Raw genomic sequence first — 6,000 nt, 5'->3', positions numbered from 1 at the left:
CAAAAGAGCCCACCCACCTCGGGTCACTCGGTGTAAATCTAAGGGATTTTTTTTTTTTGCTTGCATGTTTGATTGTCTGCCAGGTTAAGGTCTGATTGCTTAGAAAAATAGCTCCTCTACAAGATGCCATTTGATGCAATGCACTGCAATGAAATAAAATAAAATGAAAAGAGCCAAACCCATCTTCGGTCACAGCGTAAATCTATAGGATTTTTTGTTTGTTTTGTTTTGGTATGTTTTATTGCCTGCCAGGCCAAGGTCAAGGTGCAATTTGCAGAAATGCAGTGCAATGCAGTGAAATAAAATAAAATAGTGACACTTACCTATAGCAAAAACCCCTAATAAATCAAAAGCACAAAGACAACATTGTCATAATGGAATGTGAGCACATACAATATCCACTGAGCTTCACAATATGTCTAAGCCTGCATGTCCTATATAGTTCCTTGGAAAAATTCTGTTCATGTGATTTTTTTTTTCTTGAAGATCACAGCTTCATCCAGATGTGCAGTGGACCTGAACACAAGAAACACAGCATCACATCAAACAACTCAACCGAATCACACTCATATGCACTCAGGGCGATGGGATCTAATGGTTTTAAGTTCCTGGGATCTTAACATAGAGATTATAGGTGCAATCAAACATTTAGATGGCCCAGGAACTTCAGTTTCAGAGATATCATCTTTATACCTAGGATGAAGCTTGATAAGAAGAACCAATAAGTTGCTTTGGATTAAAAGTGTCTGCCAAACGTCACTGAACTCACATCCATACAAACCGTGGACCAGTCTGAACACGCAACACTCAAACAGATTTGTTGTAAAACAGTGCCTCTTTATTTTCCCTCTTTAAAAAAGCGGAGGAAGCGGGGAATTCAGGGGAGGAGGTGTGGTTGGGTAATTGCCTCTGCTCTGCTGCCTATCATATGCTCGACTTCTTAACGTGTGAGAGCAGCGTGGAATGTGGGAAAGGAAAAAGAGGAAGACAGGGGTCTTACCACGTCGTGGTGGTCTGACCTTGGCCTCCGCCGGAGGCTAAACACTGTCAGTGTCCTCCATTTAAAATCAATCCACAAAATATACGATTTTGGTGCTTCACGTCTCCGAATGGACGAACATGTTTGAGATGGATTTAGCTCTGAAACAACATAGTATGAAAAAAGAACGACAATCTTTCCTCTATCATCACATGGAGCTGAATGACTTCTTGAAGGAGTGCAACAAGCTGTCTTCAGATTTCTATTAGAGCCTTAAGCCCTTGATTGCGGCAATTGGCATGTCAAATTCGGCTTTCACTTCGTCTCACTGGTCATTTGTCTGAGGACGACGGATGGAGGTGAGGGAGAAAACGAGGGAGGAAGAGGAGAAGCAGGCGATACTGAAATCTTTCTGCATTTCATCTGAGCTCAACCTGCAGTTCTGACAGCACTATGCCCAGGGGTGAGGAGTTTGAGAAAACAAAGGATTATTCAGAAAAGAAATCTGTAGGGAAACCTGAGGGAGAAAGTGTTTCATTTCAATTCTTAAGTTCGCTATCAGTTGTCAAATTGTCAACATCAAAGAACTTTTTTAGCATGACTGTTTCATAAATAACAATGTCAGAATATTATTATAACAATATAAAAACAAAACAAAAAGGTGCAATGCAATGCAATGCAATGCAATAAAACGATGCAGCACAATACAAAATAAAACAAAGCAATGCCATGAAATAAAATAAAACAAAGCAATGCAATGCAATACAATACAATAAAACAATGCAATGCAGTGTAATAAAATAAAACAATGCATTAGAAAAATAAAAATATAGCTGTGAGCAGCAATTATCGGGGTTCAAGCGCTTAAAGGCCTTTAAGCAAATGCGTAAAAATGTATTTTAGCAAATATAATTAAAATGTATTTTTAATTAGCAAGCCTGTAACAATCTCAATCATAGATGGAAATACCATTTACAGCATTACCATAGGAAAAATATAGTATTTAAAGCTTTTAAACAGTTATCACTGTTTAGCCAAAAACCTAGGACTAGTTCGCCAAAGTTGGATTTTGAAGTAATCTCCAATATTTAACGAACAATTCGATGGGACAGAGGCAGGTCTAGATGTCCGAGAGGTGTGCACGAAAAATCACGTGACACACGATCCTTTACGCACATGAAAAACAAGAAGGCGGCCTCCAAGGGCCGATTTCTTTCAAATTTCTCACAGGCCTCTAGGGCTGCGAGTCAAACGTGGTTTTGTTCCGATCGGCCTCCGTCACCCTTGTCTGATAGCTGCTCAAACTTCAGTGGCCGATGGCGGACATATTTTTTTGAGATGCGTCAATGTCCTCAGACAGTCATGGCACCTCGGACGAAGACACTGCATGCCAATTTTTAAGTCGATCGGACTAACGGTGAAGTAGTTATAGCCATTTTCATGTTTTTTTTTTTTCCTGTTATAGTGCCACCAAGTGGCCAGTCGCCACATCCTTTTTCACAAGACCACATAATGAGCTTACTTAGGTGTGCTGAGTTTGGTGAAAACATCTCATTACGTTCACGAGTTATAGCCATTTTAGTAAAGTGGCTCCACCCACTTTGAACGTTTTGGCGCCACTTAGGGACCGTGAATCAATTTTTTTTTTTTTTTTTTTGATAATTATTGACAATCAGACTCCAGAGAATTTTGCTGCACTAGTTTGCACTATTTTAGTTTCCCCTCGATAAACTCCTAATTTACTGCTTATTAATAGTTAGTAAGGTAGTTGTTAAGTTTAGGTATTGGGTAGGATTAATAATGTAGAATAAGGTCATGCAGAATAAAGCATTAATATGTGCTTAATAAGTACTAATAAACAGCCAATAATCTAATAATATGCATGCTAATAAGCAACTAGTTATAAGACCCTAAAATAAAGTGTTACCACTAGCATATATGGCGGGTCAAATTTGAATTGCACTGCAGTGAATGTGTAACTGCACTCCCGCAGTAGCACTTGCATGTTCTTGCACTTACCTTTTCCCCATTTACTAGCCACATTCCTTAATTTGTAGCAAAAACCAACCACTCATCTCACTGTAAACATGGCAATTAAAACAAAACACTCCAAAACAGACACTAACAATCACAAACAGGTGTTTCATGGCTGTAAGACTTGTAGAAATTTATAAGGGCCCTTATAAACATCCTTGGCTCTTGTTGGGTTCACAGTTTGAATGGGGAGCCGCGGCTCTTTTTGATTTAGCTGCAGTAATTGAGTATGTGTGTGTGTGTGGTACAGGAATATTAGACTCCGCCACACCCGATGTAAGTGATCCACAATAACTGTTCACACACATCGAGGCATTCATGAAATGTTGTTAAAAGCCCCCCTCCCGTTGTGCATAGCAGCTCCTCTGGAAGCCACAGGCTGGCCGCCAGCTTTTAAAAGAAAATTAGAGGAGTTCGGCTCTTTACAGTTATATGAAAGCAATAAAGCGACAGACCCAGAAGTGGCTGAGGAATTCATGAGTCAGTGAGGAGAGATAGAGAGAGAAAGAAAAAAAAAACTCCCCGGAGAGAACAGAGAGTCCCCATTCACCATCAAGAGAGCGGATCTGATATTCTGCTAAACATCCCAAAGAAAGAACTCAGTTTATTTATACACATTATTTAAGTGATCTGATAAAATATTTTAACATTGCATAAACCAATTGAAGTTTACTGCAAACTGAGTACTTCTTTAGAACATCCTACTACACTTCAAAATCACCAGAGTTAAATCAACTCTGTTCGGAGTACATATGGTCCCTCTCTAAATAGTGTTAAAGTAACACTTAACCAGAGTTAAAGTTAATGAGATAATTAAGTGATTAATTAAGTGATGATTGAGCGTTAGTGATGAACACCTGCTGTTAACAAGCAGAATCACTGAAGAAAAGAGAAACACAAGAATTACAACTGATTTCAGCCACAGTCTTAGATGAAATCAACTGAAGATAAAAGACATTATATCTCAGCAGAGGAGGATTCAGTGATTCTGCTTGTTAACATCACTTAATTAATCACTTAATTATCTCATTAACTATAACTCTGCTTCAGTGTTACTTTAACACTATTTAGAGAGGGACCATATGTACTCCAAGCAGAGTTGACTTAACTCTGGTGATATTGCTGTGTATAAAACATTTTATATATATATATACTCAATATAAAAGAAGAGTGCTTAAAGGGTTAGTTCACCCAAAAATTCAATTTCTGTCATTTATTACTCACCCTCATGTCGTTCTACACCCGTAAGACCTTCATTCATCTTCAGAACACAAATTAAGATATTTTTGATGAAATCCGATGGCTCCGTGAGGCCTTCATTGACAGCAAGATAATTAACACTTTCAGATGCCCAGAAAGCTACTAAAGACATATTTAAAACAGTTCATGTGACTACAGTGTTAATTAATGACAGAAATGTCATTTTTGGGTGAGCTAACCCTTTAATACTACTGAATGTACACTTGCAAACATTAAAAGTATATTTTTAAAAACCCGTACTTGCAGATAATATAATATTAATGAAAGGTCAACTTTTTAAAAAGTGCACTTTGTAATAATGTCAAATTAAAAGTTCTACTTTACAATACATGTTAATTCATTACATCTGAATTATCTTCTGACATTCGTACACTTATTTTGATGTGTTGACTAACATACTAAATCACATGTAAAGTACTTAATTATAATTTTAACTGCAGTGTTATTCGATGCTACATTTAAATTTAAATCTATTTTAAAAGTACTAAATTGCAACTTCATCACTACAAATGTGTAATTACAAATATTTTTAAATAAATGACAAACAATTTCAATATTAAACTGACATGAAAGTATATTTTAGTGTACCATAAATGCTTGACAGTACATTAGGCAGTAAACCAAATTTCTAAGACAATAGAAGCAATTATGAAATAATATATAAATATGTACTCAAGTGGGTCAAAAAATGCTCTAAATCCCATTAAATATGAATTTAACGCAATGAAGTTCCCGAAAACATTACTTTTAGCTCACACAAAGTATATTATTTTATATATTATTTTACTTTAATTATGCTGTAAGTGTACTTCTTTTTCACAAATAAATTGTAATAAAACGTGTGTATTTATGTTTTGATCTAAGTGGCTTCAATCAGCCCTGTCACACGCAGCGGCTGACGGAAAGGCCATCCTGCATACCACAAATCACATAAGCCCCCTGGGGTCAGAATTATCTTGTGACCTCAAGTATGGGTCAGATGTGATTGAGGACAACGAGTCATCGATCAGAGAATTCAGGAGTCATTTAGCTGAAGTAATAATGGACTGTTCATTTCTCATCCTTGTGTTACCGCACAATACTGTCTGAGTGCCTGTTATTGGTTAATGACACCCTTGAGACTCTTCCATCCTTCCAGCAGATTAAAGTGTTTGTGTGTGTGTCAGTAGCTCTCAGTGCCATTGAAGTGCATGTCTACTTAACACCGACTACGCTTGGAATGCAGCAGTAGCGCAAACGCTTAGTACATACTGCATACTTTAACAATATAACTAGAAATGAACCCTTTTCCCACCGGTGTTTTTGTTTTAAAGTTGCCAGTCAGCGCCAGAATTTTTGATCATTTTCACAAGTTTCATGGACCCCAAAACATTTTGTTGTATATCTGAACATACAATATATCAAGAGAAAGAGAACAGAGCCTCTGCTTTAAAAAAATAAAACAATACAAAAATACATTTTATTCTAGCTTCATGCATTCTTCTTTTTTTATCAACACTTGAATGTTGGTAAGTGGGTAAATTTTCGAAAAAAAGAAAGAAAAAAAAAGCAGAGATAATTGCATTGTTGTCAAAGACTACATCCAGATGGAGTAGATCGAGTCCATCAACACGTCCTGTACCCCTTTCTGGGACAACATTTAATTTGGTAACATTTGGCAGTTTTGATTTATATGCGGTTTAATGTTTGACGATATCATTAGATTACATGCACATAAGCAATGCGTC

This window comes from Megalobrama amblycephala, linkage group LG1, assembly GCF_018812025.1.
Source record: "Megalobrama amblycephala isolate DHTTF-2021 linkage group LG1, ASM1881202v1, whole genome shotgun sequence".
Lineage (NCBI taxonomy): Eukaryota > Metazoa > Chordata > Actinopteri > Cypriniformes > Xenocyprididae > Megalobrama > Megalobrama amblycephala.
Note: the sequence above shows the minus strand (reverse complement) of the source record.